General features: G+C 42.5%; 1 protein-coding gene across 11 annotated transcripts in view; it reads right to left on the bottom strand.

Annotated features, from left to right (window-relative positions):
• Nucleotides 1-16,761, bottom strand: part of NUMB (NUMB endocytic adaptor protein) — a 96,165-nt gene extending 79,404 nt beyond the window's left edge. For 8 of the 11 annotated variants that reach the window (XM_013304298.3, XM_027795853.2, XM_013304297.3 and 5 more), the window contains exon 1: nucleotides 6,674-6,728. The gene's annotated coding sequence lies outside the window, so the exon portion shown is untranslated. Of the gene's footprint in view, nucleotides 1-6,673; nucleotides 6,729-15,533; nucleotides 15,669-16,649 lie in introns of those variants that run through there. The other 3 variants (XM_055807342.1, XM_055807582.1, XM_027795850.2) reach the window with 3 other exon arrangements.
• Between the last annotated feature and the right edge of the window lie 3,255 nt (nucleotides 16,762-20,016).

Consider the following 20,016-nt stretch of genomic DNA (forward strand, 5'->3'; position numbering starts at 1 on the left):
AAGAGATAATGAATTAAACTGGTTCACCTTACAGGTGAAGTATGTCTCCGCTACCTTCACAGATTCTTTGTGTGAAGAACAATCTGCCTCCAATATCATGCACTCCAAAAGCAAGGAGATCCTCTATTGCAAGTCTGCATGTTTTAGACTCAAATTCAACAAATTTAGCTTTTGCAGAATTTGTTTTGCCAACAGTACTAGATGTAAAGATACCAGATACCAAACTGCTTCACTGTCAGCACACTGCCCAATTTCTGAACATATATATTCTTTTCATTATGGCTATTATTTTTGGTTTAAGTTCTATTTTGTGACTGAAAGCTGTATACTAAGAATAGTACAGAAGATTAATACAAAGCTTATCTAGAGATGAAGATTTCATGTTTGTTTGGTAACGGTATTAAGACAAATAATGACCTCTAAAATTATTTTAATCATCCAAAAAACAAGCCCTTTTCTTAAAAGCTGATGTTATCCATTGTTTCTCAGTGCTGCTAATACTCTTTCTGGAGAATATCAGCTTGTATTCAGCCTCCTATAGTGAGAATTTTAAAATTATCACATACCCTTTGAGCACTTGTAGTTAACATTACCGTAGTCCCAGCAGAGGCTCAGAAGCCAAACTGGAGGTGGGCATTTTTCCATCTCTACTGCTAGCAACTGAGCCAAGACTCTATTAGCAACCAGGTTGAAACCGCCTTTAAAGGATGGATTCCTACAGACAAAACTTCATATTTTAAGTCCTGTTAGTTGAAAAACATTACCCATTTTCAGTCATTGTTATTTTCCAGCTTACCCAGCATATAAGAATTATGTCATCTGCTTCAGTGGATATATCTTCACTCTCAGCAAAGGCAGTCACAGAGGAATTTTGGGTATTTATGTATTTTATGTATTTTAACACAAATTCCAGTTGTTAATCATGAACACCGCTAAATTTATGAGCCTGAAAAACTTCGGTTAGCATGACCGGACTAATTGCAAAATGAAATTACAGACTTGTGACATCATAACTGTGAGATCCTTCCCTCACTTTCATATCCAGAACTGATTTTAAAGGAATTATGGTAGACCTTGTGGCTCCAGCATCCATAAAGGAAAAAAACAAAACAAAACAAAACCACACAAGCTTTGCTAGTCACCTCCATTTAAACATATAGTTCTCACTGTACACTTACAACCTCTAATTACTTAATTTCTTTCCCCTTCCCCGCCCCCCCCCCCCAACCCCCACCTTGAAGTGTCTTTTGAACATACCCTTTTGTCTTCAGGAACTAATGTACTTTTTAACCTCTGAAAATGAAAAAAAGATCAAACTTCAAACTTAAAATAAGGCTGTGGGAGGAAGAAAAAGCTTGTCTCACACCTGCCTCCTCCAGGATCATTGCTTACATTAACCTAGCGTGGGACCCAAGAGCCACAAAGCAGAACATATGTTGAACAGCAAGAGTTCGAGAGTAACACATTCCTCCACTCATGTTGCTAGTACTTCTTTGGTGCAGGCATCATTACCTCTGTGCTAATAAACCAAACCACTTCACTGGAAAATAACCATGCACTGAGTCCTTCAGTTTTTTGCAGGAAGATGTTCACTTGCACAGTCTAGCCAGAGGTCTCTGCAGCCTGCAGGTTAGCAATCTCTCTGAAACCAGCGCATGATCTTTCACCTACGGCAGCAGCAGGCAGCAAAGTCCTCCTGAAAGCACTTGTGGGACTGAGAGGAAAGGTGCTGATGTAGAAGAACAAGAGCTGGAAACCATATCCAGGTAAAAGCTTTCTCTTAAGCTTTGCCTGTTCTGAGCAAGCCTCACTAAGAAAGAAGTAGGAAATGTTTCATCTACTCAGTATGAAAATGTGCCTTTCCAGGACAAGATCTGCCCTTTCAAGCTTTCTAAGAGTTTCAATCTTTTAAGCTTTCCCACTTGAAGAATAATGGGAAACTGGGTTTGACAAGAAGAAAATTAATTTTATTCAGGATCAAGTTTTATGAAATGAGAGCAGAAAAAAACAACCTTTCAATATCAACTAAAAAGGTGGACTTCAACTGGACTATTTCAGTGTTAAACAAAAACTCTCTCCAAAAGCCTCACACAACATTTCCATTAATATGCATTCTCACTTTGAAGACTCTCAGCCTTCTTCCTAGTTCAATTTCTGTTAATTCTTCACTTTGAAACAAACCTGTTCACATTCATAGCGAACAGCTTGTTCTGCCAGAAGTCACATCAGAACAGCTGAAAAGTTAGAATACGAAATAACTGCTATCAGAATTAAAACAAGTTGGATAAACCTGGCTGGACCAAAGGCAACTTGCCAAAGGCAGTTCATTCTCACTATAATTTCAGAAAATTAAATGAGTTACATAACTAATCATTTCAGGGAGGATGTCAGCAAATAACTTGGATTATCAATCACTTTCATTACTCTAACACCTCCTTTGTATTAAACAGTGCTCAAAGGCACCCATTATTTATAGTTTTCCTCTGGCTCAGACTGCTCTGCAGCTATCTTCTTAGGGTATATCTGTAGGACTATCTCTATGCCTAAGCACAAGCTTCCCACTTCACTTTCAGGTAGCCCTCTCTGACACATATCAGCAGAAGCCCTGTGCCCATGTACAAGCTATTTCACAAAGATGAAGGCATCAAGGAATTAAAAAAAAAACCAAACAGTTTCACAAAACAATGCAAGAGTTGCTTGCCAAATTCAGAAAGAATTTTTATCTTAGTCTCCAGTAAAACAGGGACAAGATACCTAATTCTGCTTTGCCTGGAATAAATAGTCTCAGACTTTAACAATCTTAATGTCTGTCTACACATAGATTTATACTGGTAGGGCTTTTCTTGAAACACCAGACACCCACTTTTGAAGACCCCATCATACAAATAACCCTGCATTATTTTAGGCATAAAAACAAGATTTATCCAACACATGCATACAACTTCTTGGATCACCTTTACAACATTAACACACAGAAGACCTGACAACTCCATTCGGGAAAAAGAGCCAAATCAGAGCTGCACCACAGCAAATAAGCTATTTGGTGTCACACACCAGAATGAAGGGGGTAGGGAGAAAAGTACACAATCATTTCTCTAAAATTGACCATTCCTACTACAACTCAAGCCCAAATAATGCCCTACCAGTGAATTACTAATACTAACAAATTTAGAGGCTTTCAAAGCAAAGAGTACTAATAGATTACATACAGTGTTCAAATGGCAAAAGCACCTGGACTTTATAATGGCACACACAGTTCTACATCCACAATAAAACTGAGCCTAATACAATTATATTGGGAAGTCTGGGGCAAAAGCAGACTCCTTTTAATAAAATCAAAGCATACATAATCCAGTAAGATTTTTCTAGATCAGCTGTCCTCATCACAGAACTAAACAAACTGGGAAATCACATTTCAAACTCTGCTGTTTACTGCCTATTTAAAGTCGGACTTGCACACCGCAATGCTCAATCACCAGTCTTCAAAGAAAGAGAGACTGCAAACTAACAGAGTCAGAAAATTCCATATAAATGTTAGGGATAAAGTACTAAGGTATAGCTGAATAAACACAGCAGGCATCTTTACCAGGAAAACAGAGTAAGTGTACTTAATACTCAGTTTTGCCTCCAAAGTCATATGTAACATGCAAGTTTACTTCAAAATAACTGTTAAAAACAGTGATTATTTAGCATCACAGAGTATTACAGAAAAGCTGGATGGAGCAAACTGAAATTAAACACCTCCTCCTACCCAAATAAATTTTAGTGAGTCTATAATCATACAGCATTTCTTTCATGGCTAAAATTCTTTAGCTCTTCCTTAAACACAAGGTATTTACCTCACTAATAACTGGTCGATGTGATGAATTGTCAAACTTAATTGAGCTCAGCTATATTTTAGGTTTCCTTGCTCGGGTTATGTAAAGTTAATATTTTTTTCCAGAAATTCTGTACTCTTGGCAGACCTTGTTTGGGGCCTAACAGCCCGATAATCAATGTTACCTGTCCAGATCTGGGTACCTGGTACTGCCACATGCTTTTGCTAGAAAGGTAAGTGGTAGTTAACATTAAACATACTGATTTGATGTTTCATAACAGAGTGACCATGTCACAGCTATAGCCAGTAACAGGTTAGATACAGTGAATCAATGGTTCCACATATTTAACAAGTGAAATACAGGCTTTTACAGATTGTACCGAACAATTAAGGCAAGTGGCTGTACCTGTGCTCCCTGGTGCCTCAGGGTTTCAAGCGCAGAATTACAAATTCTGCTGTTTCACACAGCCTTTCTGAAAGCAAGAGCTGATTAAATGAGGAAATTTCAGCAACTAACATATAAATGCTTATTTCCATTACAGCATTTGTCTCAAAAACAAAATTAAAAAATGAATTTTCAGACCTCCCTGTGTTTTAAGAGGTGGCTCCTGAAATAAATAAGGTTTCCTAGGCAGACTACGCAGATAAGAGGCTCCTCTTCTTTCCCGAGAGGCAGAGAGAAGAGCAGTCAGCAATAGGGTGACAGAAAACAAACAGTAACAACCCACAAGCAATAACTTCCTCCTTCTTACAGCCTAAAATTTGCCATTGCTCAAGTTTTTGCGTAAGTGAAGTTCTGCAACACACCTGTTCTCATGCAAGCCCAGAACTTGTTCTCTCTAGTCATAGCTACACAGCTCAGATACCCAACACATCTCCTCAAAGCTGGTACTTCCTCACCACTAAACATCTAACACCAACGTGCCATTTGACCAAGTAGCCCTCATTCAAAGCAAAAAACCACACATACCAAGTAAGAGTATAAATCCATACGCTAACGCGGGGAAAAGATGCAGCGCTCTACAGTTCCCAAGTCAGTCACCACAACTTCTACCATCCTCTCTTCCTTCAGAAAGGGACCCTGACAACTGGGCTTGAAGGCCATGCTTGCCCCTGGCCACCTCTCTAGTCCAGCGCATCTTTTATTACTTTTTTCTGATTGAGGAATATCTTCAAAGGGATGGCATGTCCCCCTCATAAAAAGCTGAAACATTTTACTCTTTCAAGGGCAATCCTTTTTTGTTTACTTTGTGCAACTTCCTCCCCCTGAAACACACAACTTTTTTTCTCTCCTACCATCTCAAAATTCATCAGCATGCCACTTCCACATGGAAATCCAAGCTAGGTTTAACTAGCTGCAAATTATCTTCTCTACTCACTGCACTGCAGAACCTAAACCAATGTAAACTACAATCTCTTCACATTTAAGACCAGGTTGCAGCAGGTGGTTGTATCAATCCAGCTGCTCATTGCTCCCCCTAGTTCCCTTTCTCCATTACACCAGCATTTGCCAGACCACTCAGACAATTCAGCTCATCACAGCAGCAGAAAATACCCACTTTTTGTTGGTTTCACTGGATGGTTATGGTTTATGAAAGAGTCAAACATGAAGGCACAGCAGAACCACACAATGGGCAATGAAACCAGTTCTTCCAGCAGCAGGAAACAGGTTGAGAATTCATGAGATATCCAGGGCCATCCTTAGACGTCCCCAGTAGTGTCATTGCCAGGATTAAAAATACTTGTTAGTGAACAGGACTTGCTTGGGAAATACATTTTTGAGCTTACAGCTCACATCCTCAGCTGCTTCTCTGAATGTCATAACACTGCCTGGAGGCACATCTACCACCTCCTTCAGTGGTGTTTTAGAAAGAATAACCCATGAACCACATAAATGTTTTAAACTTCAAAAGAGGCTTACAACTATAAATCCTGAGGGTTATAAGCATCTTGCAGCTTAGAATGCAGCACCTTAACCCTAGAAAGTAAGAGGACTTGAGTCTTGTCTCTGTGTTTTATTTGCTATCCTGAACAGTAAATACCCTTTCTCTTCAATGAGATTCTCACATTCCTAATTTTCCACCGTGCATCACACATCAGAACCAAAACATGATTCAAAACCCTGAGTGTGGCATGCCAAGAACCTTAATGTTGCAAAACTTAAGTCTTCTGGATTTAACCCCAAATAACCTATTAGTAAATAGATTTGTATAACAAAATAAAAATTAAGCCAGATCTCACAAGCTTGGCTTCCACTGAAAGAACCTGCACCTTTTGCCTTGAAGTTTCTATGGGAGAAGGTTAAGGAAAGTAAGGGGAAGAAAAAAGAAGGAAAAAAAAAAAGAGAGAGAGGCTCCATCAACCAGCTTCCTCTTCAACAATCCTGTACCATACAATGGAACATTTTAGTTTGCAAAATCAGCAAATAGTTTTCAATTTCCTTCAACATCCTTTACTTTCTGTGTACCACAAGAATTCTATTTTGGACGAGTCCTACACATTGGATTTATTTCACTGATTGAACACAGAATTATACAATCTGTTACTATCCTCTCTCCCCCTTCCTGTTAATGTGAATTTCTGATATTCAGATGTTCCATTAGTCACAGTTAAAGAAACGTTCTGCTACCTGCTTAAAGACCACTACACAATTACATAGACTTACTACAAAACAAAGCAGAATTTAAAGCATGTTAAACTATTCTGACTGCTTTTCAGATAAACTCGAAGTGATATTTCTATTCCCAACAATATGAGTCATGAAAACCTTAAATGGACGTGAAGAACTTCCCTAATTTTTCTGTGGACAAGACAGAGTAATGAAATATGTTATAATCTAAACAGTAACCAACTCACACATTGTCCATGCATCTGAACTTAAAATGATCCCAACTTCATTAGGAAATTATAACTGTAAGAAAATAATATGTGTTAATGACAGATCTCTTGGTTAAGTCCTTTACAAATGTTATTGGGACTAAAGACTTCTGAGAGGGTATTTGGACATGGAATTCCTACCTTCAGGGAAATAAAAACAACTTCTAAATTGCATGAAAGGAAAGAATTAGCATTAAAACTCACAAAATTCTATATCCCACTTCCAAACTTAAAACAGCAGATAATGAAGTCCCCAAAGTAAACAAACTATGCAATATCCAATTTAAGATAGTAATGCAGCTTACTTTAGCACCTAAGCATAAATGAGATAGATGTCCATATACTCCATACCAGGATTACTAAGGTAATATTTTCTTTTTCTCTTTTTTTTTTAACAGCCTTTTGAAGCTAAATAAGTACTCATTAATGACACCTGACATGGTGACTATTGTTTGTTTGTTTTTAGAAGATGAAAATACCTAATGTGGTGCTTCTGAGATAAAAAAACTAAGCAAAAAAAAAAAAAACCACAAGACCATCCTTGCTGCTTCCCTAAACTAATAATTGCCTTCAATCATTCTGACATACCTAAAAGCAGCAAAAGCTAAGCATTACCACAATTCAACAAACAGCTTTGCTTAGACCTTAAGAGCTATTAAGTCCTGAGTGGAAGGGCTATTCACAGTTCCATGTAAATAGCTGTCAAGAGAAGCAATTCCCAGCATATTTCACACTGGCACCATTCCTCACTTTCTGAAAACAGAATGTCCCAAGAATTAGGCCTGCAGCTTTAAGCCAGCATTATTTAGAGCCCTACCAAACATATATGCCTCATAAATGCTGCGCCACATGGTAAACCAAGGAAAGTGCAGTGTAAAAACACAATTTTCAGCCGTGAACTGCTGGTTATATCCACAAATGCCACAAAATATATCTGAAAGCAAGACCTGGAAGATAGAATTAATTCTAACCTGAACTTCAAAATACCACAGCTATAGCCATTTTATACCTACCATAGAACCGCAGTCCTCAGAATTTGGGGGTGATAATGTTGCACGACTGGCAGTCCCTTTTCACTGAAGAAACTGGGACAGCAATTCACAGTATATTGATCTACTCTACTACTATCTCTGCACAGAACTGGAACACATGCAGTGCCATCTCAAACAGATGAATCAACAAATACTTAGTTATTTCATGAAGATAAAGGCAAACATAATTGCAACTAATCAGTTCTTATACGTGATATGTCTTACAGCAGAAAGATGCATACTAGAGAGTTGCAAGGCCATCTTTGAAAGTGGTAAGCAAGCTTATGCAGAATTTACCTAGACCAAACATTGAAGCAGTAAACTGAACAATAAGCAGTCATTTATGAAAAAAACACATTAAGACAACTGGAGTAAGCACATTTGTATGTCTTTAGATGTAACTGGAGCCAATGTGTGAAGGGAAACAACCCAACCCCATAGCCTAGGTCTATAAAAGAAATGAAGTTTTCCATTCTTTGTAGAAAATCTGAAGACAGACAGATTTTCAGACTACTTCCCCCCCGTCCCCCCAAGCTAACATTATCATTAGCAAGTTAAACTGTATCTTCACAATCACCTCATTAATCATTTTAGCATTTGCCTACATTTTGCCCACACCAAGTGGTTCCACTTCCCACTTGATCTAATGCCATAAATAGCAAGACATCCAATTACTACTATTTACTTGTTGTTAGAGGGCTGTACAGCCTTTACTTGCAGAAACCCCTACTTCTAGGGCTATTACGTGAGGGGACAGAACTAGTTCTGGCCACTGGATTGTGATACACTATATGGGGAGCAAGGCTAAGGCAATAAGCAGAAACCAGTTGGTTCAGATAATACCTTGGCATCTAACTAGAAACAGACAGCAAGACAATGTGGGTGGTAGTCAGGAGATCTACTGCCACTGATGGATTTGAGATGTGTTCTCACCTCCGAAACCTATATCCTATGACCAGACAAACAGCAGCTGGCTGTCCACATAACCAGAGCTACAGATGCCCCTCTATCAAAGAGGCACAGAGCCATCACTACCTGCGCCATGTTATTGGCGACCTCTCTCCTATGCAGAGATCAATTACGCATCTAGAAGAAACTCCAGGGAGAGAGCTCCTGAACGCATAATCTTCACCTCAGGTGGGACCTTCTGAGAGGGAGGGAGGGAGGCAGCCAGCACCACTTCCAAAATGTACTAGCTCACAGTTTCATTAGTCATATGCACCTGATCTGTGTCACTTCCTTTTGGCATCAGCACAGCCCCTCTGTTCTTTCTGCCCCACACAAGCTCCAGTGCTGGCACTTGCAGAAACAGAGAACTGATCCTGTTAAAATGTATGTGGAAAAAAGAAATAGTTTTTATTGTTCATTCAATTCAAGAAAGGAATATATAATCAAACAGTTCTGGGAAGCCCAACTGCAATTCAGAAGTACAAGAAGCTTAGCCATCACCAGGCAAGACTGGAGGTAAGTCACAATCCAGCATCTCAGAAAATTCCAGGATACATCACCTTTCCAAAAAGTTTCTTACCTCTGAATACCTACTTTATTTTTTTTCTGAAATGCAGGACATGCAAGAAGGTAATAAAACTATCAAATCATCCAAATTCCTGCAGGTGAGAGAAAACATCCAACAGGGATAGGCAAACTATTTTGTGGAAAACTGTTTTTTTTTCCAACCAAGTGACCATACTCTTTCACAGCAAAGCAGTGCAGTAAATTATTGAGAAATTAAGGCAGGAAATTGAGAAATAAGGAAATTAAGACAGACTCAGATAGATTTTCATCCTGGATTTCCTCAAAAATCATTATTTTGATCAATTTCTTTACCATCCTCAGGCTTTTCAAAACAATAACAACACTTCCGCAGTTCACAGGACCTCACCTTATTTGGTGTATCTGTATTCCTACCTCAGCACTGCCTGCCTCAGAAGGATGAACTAAATCTACAGTATCAGAACAGCAATTTAACAGTTGTTAATCAGTATGTGGTAGAGCTGAAGTCTTTTTTTTTTCCCCTCCCACTTGAATAATGAATTTTGTTTATAAGATTTGCAGAATTGGGTCCTTAGCTTAAAGTCAACACATACTGCAAGCAGACAAACCATGTCAACTTTTTCTAGCCCCAGTTATGTCCCTGGTCCATGCATGGGCAAGAGACTAACCACTATGTGGATAAGACTGCCCTGAGAACAAACTCTTGCATGTAAAGTAAATGATGTCCAAAGACAGACTTAGTTACCCAGAGAATAACAGATTTCAACTGAAAATAAAACTGAAGTTCAGGGCTATATTTGAAATGTGAGATAATGGACATGAAACTGTATTCTGTCATACATGTCAATACAGGTAATTTCTGAAGCAAAAATTCTGTACTTTTAAGAATGAGAAAAACTTTCCGATAGTACTATGCATACACTTCTTTAAAGGGATGTACCCTACCTCACTAGACAGCAAAGAAATAGTTATGTATTTTGGCTGTTCAAGTTTACGCCTGCCCAATCTTACAAGCTTTCCTTTAATGCCTTTGAATAATGAATATTTGTATTGCACTACTGAGGAAAAAATAACAATTACCTTATTTGGAGGATAACACCCACAGACTTTGAGTACTCCTTATGAAAATCCAAGACACAAAGTATTCAGGTTGGTAAAAGGGTAACAGGAAACATAAAAATTATCTTGATGTACCACTGTGCTATTCCTGAGGGCAGTACAGAAATGACTTAACTTAGCCACCATCCCATTCATTACAGACTGGTGGAGGAGTCTCTAGCCCATCTAGACTAGCAGGTCAGAATTTGCTCAGACAAAATAAAACCTGAAGGTAAAACAAACAATAAAAAGCCACATAACTATTACAGACATTTACATGAAATGATAAACAAACCATATTCAATATTAGCATGATGCACCTATCTAAAACACCCCCAGTGAGTTCAACAAAGCATTCAGTAACTTTCTGCTATTTGCTACCTGCATACAGTAAATCCAAGACATGGCTTAGATTAAAAAAATAAATAATCAACTATGAAAAGGCTGTTAGAAAAACAACCATTTTATAGAAGCTTTCAGTAAATATCCTGGCAAAAAGATACAGGCTGATTGAATCACAGTCCTTCATTCCCTTACATGAGGCTGGCTTTCTGCTACCAAGCTAAGAGAAATACACAGGGCTGCCCAGTTGCTCATAGACTTGGGTGGCTTTTTACAGGCTACTTTCTTTACATAGGAAAATCCATGCATGGCACAGTTGAGAGGTGCTTTAAACTAACAAATCACCTCCGAAAAACAAATTCATGTCATTTAAAAAAAGCAAGTAATTCTCATGCATAAATAAATATGTATACAAATGTCATGACACTCTTCCAAAGCCACCCTGTACAAATCCAGTTAAAGAAAGAGCACATTATGTAAGAGATGCTTTTCACAGAGACACTGTAACCTATGCAGAAATATCAAAATGTATAGACACAAGCAAAGTTGAACACTTAATATTAAATTAACCTCTGAATGAATACAGGAGATTGCACAATTCCTTCTAACTATACCACTAACAATTCACTTGGGGAGGGGGAGGGAAAGAAATCCCCAAAAGTCACTCTATCAGTAAATATCTGCTAAAATACCAAAAGCAAAACCAATATCACAACCACTGAATCCTATAAAACCTGGTCTATATAAGATCTTAAACCAAACACTCTAATTTTCATACATGGTATTTTCAGGCTGGGTTAGGGAATTTGATGCACAGGTGATACACATTTCAACCTGAAAGGCTATGACTCAACATAAACACAGACTCTGCACCGAGCAGGACTACAAGGAGGAACCCACATAAGAACCCCAGCACAAAGCACTAAACTTAACTAGTACCACCTTAATGATGGGTAAATTCTTTCTTGGGCTTTTTAGACCAGACTAAGTCTCACAGGCTTTTTGGAAACAGCATCGTGTCTCATTCTTCTAAATGAAAAATAGTGAGTAGAAAGATAACGTTAATCAAACTCTGACAATAAAATAGCCAGCCTTAAAAAAACCCCAGTATATACTCTACCAAAGGCATATTAGTAAAGCAGGGGAAAAGGCTGCAAATTTAATCTATCCCACTGCCAAGTCATGGACTAGGCTGAAAACACACACTGATGGGAGTGGATCCTCAACACAGGCTTGAACTGCATTAATCAAGTTTAAACCACAGTAAAAGTAGAAGGAAAGAGAGAGAGAGAGACCCTTAAGGTTTGGGGTTTTTTCTCTAGGAAAACAAACTGACTAGAAGTGGTCACATTGAGATTACAGCACAAGTGGTTCTGGCCAGGTGTACCACTACATGCATTTTCTTAATAGCCTCAGTAGTACTTGCAGCTGCTAGATCTGAGCCCTGTGAAGAAGCCCAGGCCATTGAACAAATACGTACCTACACAAAGCAGTTCTGATTTATAAGCTCTCTGGTTATACCTGAAGATTAAAGAGTACCATTTACAATCCAATTCACCAGGAAGTTTCAGATTGTTATTTTCTAGAAAAGGAAAGGTAACCAGAAAAATTCCAAACAGTTTGGTCTAAGTCCTAATACACTGTATTTGAAACCACTATTTCACTTAGAAGGCTAATAACTTTGGTTCTGGCTTCAATATCAAAACCCACCAGCAAAATCTCAAAATCCCTACAGATTCAGCACTCAAAAGAAGCCAAGAGCTTGTTTATGACCCCCAAACTCTGAAACAAACAGCTTCACATTTTCCTCAAGAGCACCTTTATGATCTGGCATCCATATTCCTCTTTCAGCCAAATTCGCACACACAAATCATTCGTTCTCACACACTTTCAGTCACAACTCTGCAGAAACAGAATACATATAAATTGCTATCCAGAAACATCTTTAAGCCATCACATCTGATAACTACAGAACACCAGGACTCTACAAAAGAATTACTCTGGAAGGACAAATGCTGAACAAACCAATTAAAGGTTTCACAGACGTATCTCCTACAACATACTTAAAAGGATTCTGGATGAATGTGTTAACTGCAGTTACACATGACATGATGCCATTTATACTTCTAGACTGACAGCAGCCTATTAATGCTTGCAAGTCTCAGCCAATAGACATGAAAAGGAAAAAAACCAACAAAACTGCCTCCTGCACAGTAGAATAGTCTTCCTGATCTTGCCTGTTACGAAAGTTTTCCTCTTTCTGATGCAACATCAGCTTTAACTATACACTGTAAAGAACATCAGTTCAAAACGGGTGTTTGATGGATCCCACAATTGAGAACAAATCCTCTTCCAGACACAGTTGTGTCAAGAGGTTAACTTAGCCCATCCCTAGTTCCTCATTCTCCACTCACTGCTGTTACCACCCACATCAACATGACAGCTGAGAAAAAAAACACTCTCCAATTTATTTGAGGCTTTATCAGCCAAGCCAGCTTAAAATAGTTTGCTATAGCTCTTTGTTAATCTAGGTCATGTTGATGGAAAGGTACAGTTCCAGAAAAGCTCAGGGAAATTTAAATCTGAGCTACTACGGTCTCACTTCCCACCTCCTATCTCATTCACTTCAACAGGAAGTCCCATTCCCACCCCCTGACCTGGATGATCAGCCAGTTCAGAAGTATGATCCAGCCAAAATCCAACGAAACAAAAAAGCAATTCATTACCAGTCTGATGAACTCCCTGACTTTACTTAACTCACAGCCACAAAGGCTTCCTTGCCAGCAGGGAAAGATGCAGTCAAGAAGGAGGCAGGACCACCACAGCCCCAGTTTAAGCTGCCAAGCTTCTTGACAAGCTTAGGCAAAACTAAAATAGAGCTGCTTCAGAAAAGAGAGGCCACAGCCTCCTCCTATGCAAGCAATAACATTTGCATAGCCATGAAGTCAGCCAGTTCAGGCAGTTGATCCAACCGAAGCTCAACATTTTTCTGCACCACCAGTTTGCAGCTGGATCAGCAAAGAAAGACTAACATGGAAAAATAGCTCCTTTTGGTGAAATCATCGCCAGAGAAATCAAAGCTGCTTTGATGATAATGCAATAACATGACTGTAGAGGACGTGTTAAGTCTTAGCCTAATCAAGTTTATGCTGCAGAAAAAGAAAAGCAACATACTCTAGTGTCATTTACTAAAATTTGAGATCCCTGGACTGAACAAGTAATCTTTAACTCTAACATATGTTCACTGATGAATATAAACTCCAAAAGCAAGACTAAAAGGCCATGATTTCACATTAGTTTAAACCAAGATTGCTCAATATGCTGGCAAAATAAAGAATATAAATAACTTTTGACCCCTCCCCCACAAAAAAATAACAAGGCCAGCAGAGTGTCAGATGAGTGCATTAAGTAGGATAGGACCCCAAAGTCAGCAATTACACCACCTTAGGCTGCCATTTGAATCCCTTACCTGAGAGGTTCTGTAAAACATCTTTTCTAGAGTGCAGAAGATATAATTTCTATACCATTACAGCAATTTTCTTTGTCGTAATGTTATGCAGCTCCACCAACATTACTAGTGGAATAAAAACAGTGATAGATAGAATTCAAGAATCCTGTATGGCGCTGTTACAAGTTCTTACAAACACACAGTAAAAAATCTACTCAAATATGTCTTGCTGATAGCCCCTATTCCTGGGGAAGCAAGCACTTTTGCAAGGATTTTCACCGTGAGTTCAGAAAGTTTTAATCCCACCATGCTCATTATGGTAGGAAAGAAAGGTACTTACAGATGTTGGAAAGGTACCAAGCAGCTGTATCAAACTACAAAATGTAATACCTTGAAGTCTTGCAAATTTTAAGAGCCCAGCATAGCTTGTTGGGTTTTTTTCTTCCTAAACACATAATGCTGTCAGCTACTAATACAAAATCAGAGGGTTTCACAACGCCAGAGTGAGAAGATAAACAAACTCGTCTACTCTGCCTAGTTTACATGCACGTTCAGTCTCCACACGTTTAAGAGAAGTAATAAATGCAGGAAAGTAATTCCCAGGCTGAAAAATAAATTTTCTGCTAATAAGGATTTAAATAGCTGATTTGAATTGCATTTCATATGTACACTTCCAGAAAAAAATTCTTTGATGTGTTATGTTTAGAGTTCTGTAAATCAAGAGTTTTCACCGAGTCTTAAAACCAACACCTTACTCAATTACAGACTGAGAAGAGTTTACTGTAGGATAACTCAGGTTATCAAAAGAGTTTACGAATCACAGGCAAGGATGAACACATCTCAAATTAATTTTTTTTGGACTTCATTCACATTATTTTTTATTTCTTCTGGAAGATTTCTGCTAAGGGAAAAAAAGCTGTGTTTCCACAGAGAATTGCCAAGAGATGAAGAAATGGAAAACACACACTGATGAGCAGAGAAACAATACTGTTTCTCTATGGTAACTATTAACTTCTCCATAATCATAAAGACCGTTTTAGCAGTAACCATAGATCAATAAGTCAAATAGAACTGATGAGTCAGAAATCCATTTAAATATTTACACTTTTTGCTACAAGCCATACCTAGAGTTATATTGTAGCCAAACAGAATGACTGTGCCTTCCATTTTACCCACTCTCCTCACTCAGGAGCAGGTCTGGAGAGGCAGGCAGATTAAAAAAACAACAAACATTACCACAATAAGGCAAAGCAAAACCCCTTAAACGGTACAATCATTGGTAACAGTTCTAAGTATCTCCCACTCCGGACAGCTGAATTAAGAAACCTTGACAACAACCTTGAAAACACTGTTGGCACACAGAAATCAACTCAAAAGCTCCCTTATAATTTCATAAACCATTAATGAGTAGGTTACATAAACGTACTGGATGGAAGGAGTTGCAGACCGGAGCTGCTGCAAGACATTAACTCCCCTCCGAGGGATGCATCATTTCATTCTTGAAGACTCTTCATCTCCGTGAGTGCAATAAAAGGAGTTAAGCGCATTCCAAACAGAAGCTGCCTTTTAACCCTTCATTACCGACTGAAAACCGAGCGAGACGACGCTGGGGCGGCCCGCGCTCACCCGGGCACACCGCAGCCCCCCGCCTCGCACGCTGTTGCTCATCAATCCCCCCTGCGTGCCGCAGGACGAGCTGAGCCCGGCCGTCTGTTCCTTTGTGCAGCCTGGCGGGCTGCTGCACACGCAGAAAGGGACCGGCCAAGCCACGAACCGGGTGAAAAGCGACGCGTTTGGCTGCTGACGGGGGCCCTTTTCCTTGCAGCTCCCGCTGCGAGACTGGGTCGTCAGCGCCCCCGCCTCGGCGCCTCGTCCCGACACCTCCCAAACTTCACAGCGCCCCAGCCCCGGCGGAGACAAGGCGGAGGACTTCGGGGAAGCCCAAACTTCCCGGAGCCCCGACTCGCCCCCGCGGCCGCACGCAGGGGCGGCAGGCGATACAAAGCGCCGCGCACGGCGACAGGCAGCCCGGGAGCGGCCGCGCTGGAGGGATCCTCTGACGGAAACCTGGCCGGGATTCAAGGCCTAAGAGAGACCGCAGGCACAGGCAGCCCCAGGAGAGAGAGACCAGGAAGCGGCAGCGCCCCGGGGGTCGCTCCCCCGGGCCTGAGGCTCGGTGCTCCCCGCAGGGCCTTGCCCCCCGCCCCCGGCAGGCTCCACCTGCGACCGGGCCCCCGCCCCAGCCCAGGGATCGCGCCGGGGCCCACCCCACTGGCCCCCCTCCCCCGGGGCGGAGACCGGAGGGCGCCCCCGCCTCTCCCCCAGCCCCCGCACACACTTCCCCGGGGCACCACCGCCCCCCCCACCGCCCCCCGCCTCAGGCGTCCCCCGCCCCTCCGCGCCCGGACTCCCCCTCACCCCGCGGGGCTCGCACGACCCCGCCACACCCGCCCACCTCCGGCCCCCCTGCCGCGGCGAAGGCTCTAGCCTGGCCTGGCCTAGCCTAGCTTAATCTAGCCCGGCTCGGCCCGGCCGCGCTCACCTGCTGCCCGCAGCCTCCTCGCTCCAGCGCCTCCTCAGCCGCCCCTCGCCACCGAGCAGCGCCGCCGCCGCCGCCGCTTCCCCCCCGCCCCCCCGCAACTGCTCCCGCCCCCGCCACGCCCATCCCGGCGGCCCATTGGCCACCCTCCCCGCCGCCCGGCCTTTGGATTGCTGCGAGGAGCTGCTCGTCAAAGCCCCGACCCCGCCTCTCTCCGCCCACGGGTCCCGAGTGTTTTATTCACGCCGGGGTTTTGGCTCTTTTGCTTCCGCTCCCGATTGGCTGAAGCAGTGGGAGCAGAGTGCCAGGATAGGTTGTCAGAGGTGCCAGCTCCGGCAACGGGCCCGCCTCCCTACTCGGGTTAGGCTGCGTTGGCGCGGCGAAGAGTTGGGTTGCGCGGTGGGAAGGCGGGCGGCAGTTACCTGGGCCGCGGCCGCTGGCCCTCCCTGAGGGGTCAGGGCAGAAACCCGCCCGTCGCCCGGCTCCCGGGGCCCCTCGGCCGCCATCCCGCTGACGCGCTAAGTGGGGACATGCCTTCCACAGAGCGGTTCGCCGCCAGCCTCCGGCTTGACTCTGCCGTGGGTCTGGTCCCCTCACAGCAGCGAGGCAGCTTCTGGGCAGGCGAGGCCGCAGGGCAGAGCCCCCTGCCCTGGAGGTTCCCTTCTCCGAAGCTCTGGAGCGCGGGGCGCTGGGTAGTCGGGCTCCTTGGGTGTGAAATCGGGCCCCAGGTCACCGCTGGCCGTGAGGGAGAGCTCAGGGGCAGGCACCTGCCCAAAACCTGTCACTGGCACTGCCGCTGTGGGGACATTCCCCCAGGCGGGGAGACTCCCTGGCAGCTCCTGGAGAGCCCCTCGCAGGAGAGGAGCTGCCCTGGTGTGGGCTGGTGTGGGTGGCATGAGGAGGCAGCTGAGGAGGATGGCTCCTACGGGCCCAGCTGTGGGGCCCAGTGACATCTCGGTTTCCCCACAATAAACCACATGTGGTAACTGACACCTTCCCCAGGGGCTGCAGTGAAATGTGCTGCTAATGCCAGCTCTCCAGAAATTGCACATGTAATGTCCTCCCTCAGCTACAGGCCAGGTTTGCAGGGAAAATGCAAGCAGGCTCCTCTCTGTCGCTTAACCTCCATGGCTGGGACCTTCTAAGATCCAAAATGTTCTCACGTTTCTTGTTTTCAGCCCAAGAAACACAAAGGTGCTTCCATTTGCAAAGCAGAGGCAGTACCAGGTGCTGAATTCAGCAGGGGTGCTACGCTTCAAAGGGAAGTTACCCAGGGGAATCCTCTGCGCGCAGCACCCGTGTGACTGTGCATACGGGGCTTGGCCTGAACGCATTATCCAGAATGCATATTTCCAACAGCTGTCTCCTCTCACCAGACTTTCAAGCAGCTACTTCATCCAAAATGCAAGCCAGAACTGTTCCCAGAACATTCAGCTGGAAAAAAAAAAAAACAAAAACGCAAACCCTTAGGAAATTGAAATGCAAAGATTACACGAGGTTTCTCTGCATCATTATCATCTCCCTGCATGCACCATCCTCCTTATTCTTCTTTGTTTCTGAATCAAGCAAAGAGGCACAGCCACAAAAAACATGGGCCTTAATGTTAACTGGCAAACATCCAGAAAATAAAGCAACTGAAATCAGTGGGAATTTCAAAATACCGCGTGCAAAAATCGTTTCCCAGGTTCACATAGGAGGTGCTTGGGCAGAAGTATGAGCATGGCACTGACTCTGAGTTTCAGGCTGATGCCCTGACCCCCAAATCATCTCCTGTTCACAAATTAAACTAAGAAGAAGATACCATGGGGGTTTTTTCCTTACATCTTTTTGCATATCCCTCTGCTTGGAAAGCAAAACCAAAGCAGAAAGCTGCCTTCCCTCTCACAGTTGCTTCTCAATTACTTTCAGACTGCTGCTCTCAGCCAGCAGCACAACACAGTGATGTTTGAGCCAAACATGTTCCAAAATGACTAGACAGACAAGACATTTCTACCAGTCCCAAGTTTTCTGCTGATTTTATGAAAACATTCCTGACCTGGCATAGCTCTTAAAATACTGTATTCCCAGTAGCCTTGGTGTAACTCTTAATCTTATTCACATTCTCTGGATTTCTGACAAAAAATTTTGCAAAACGTGGTGCCCTAAACCTTAATTTCTAAGGAACAATTCCTGGTTTATAATATGCTCTACTTCCAAATGGAAAGTATTTGAGGGCTAGCAAGGAAAAGGTCAGGACACACTATTGTAAATAAAGTTCTAATGTATGCTTCAGCTATGTATAACTTTTACAAATATTTCTTAGGTAATTAAATTGATTTGTTGCCATTACTGCTGCTCTGCTTGGCTGCTAACTTGGCCTCACCATATAGTCACTGGTGACCAAAGGGAAAGGGGGATGTGGTGGGAAAGGAAAAGAAGATGACCCTAGAGATCACCTAGCTGGACAAGCTGAGCATCTAGCATGGCGAACTGCACATCCACAGGGCTGTGCTGTGGGTCTGGGTCACGTTCTGTGCAGCCAATCTTCCCACAGTTTCCATGTAAGGGGAAAAATTAGTTCTCCAGGGCCTTATACTGGAAGTAAAGCTTCAAGGTGCTTTAATCCTCATGGACAACAAAGAATTGGGAGAAACTTCATAGCATTCCTAAGAAATCCAACACAATTTCCTCCTTTCCACCTTTTCTTGGAGACTGAGAACAGGGCTCTGTGGGTAATATGCAGGATTAACGGCCATGGGTGTTCTGTTCCTGTCATGCCCACTTACTCCTGTCAGCAGTGCCTTTCTAACCAAGATCCTTCCTGTCTCAGCAGGATGGCGGGATACTACGCTATTCCCTAAGGACCTGAGAGTGTATTACACACACACTCCTGATAATGCAAACTCATTATCCTCATTGCAGATACCTGGAGGCTTAACAGTGTTCTCCCCTACTGGCTATCTAAAACAATGTCAGTGATTAAATCTCCCTTCTCTAATCACACCATAATAATATCCCTTCTAGGAACAAGCCATACTAGTATAAACACTACAACACAAGCATTTTTATGCTGCTGTAACTGTGCTTACCCAAGAGGAATTCCATCTTTTTGACAATACAGGCAAAACAGTGGGAGTTCGTGTGCGTGGATGAGCACTGAAAATGTTCAAAAATACTTCCAGAAGGTGCCATATTGTCTAGTAGTGATACAAATCTACTACGGGAAGCAAATCAGCAAATACCACGCAGGCTTTCTCCTATCATGCTCTGAGCAGACCTGAACAATATGCTTGCTAAACCAAGACATCCTGTTTGCCTGATATTTCCATCTTGGTAGTGCTGCATCAGAGATGAGCAAGCAGTTTCAGAGTACTTCAGAGAACTTCAGTAT

This window comes from Falco peregrinus, chromosome 1, assembly GCF_023634155.1.
Source record: "Falco peregrinus isolate bFalPer1 chromosome 1, bFalPer1.pri, whole genome shotgun sequence".
In the NCBI taxonomy this organism is placed as follows: Eukaryota; Metazoa; Chordata; class Aves; order Falconiformes; family Falconidae; genus Falco; species Falco peregrinus.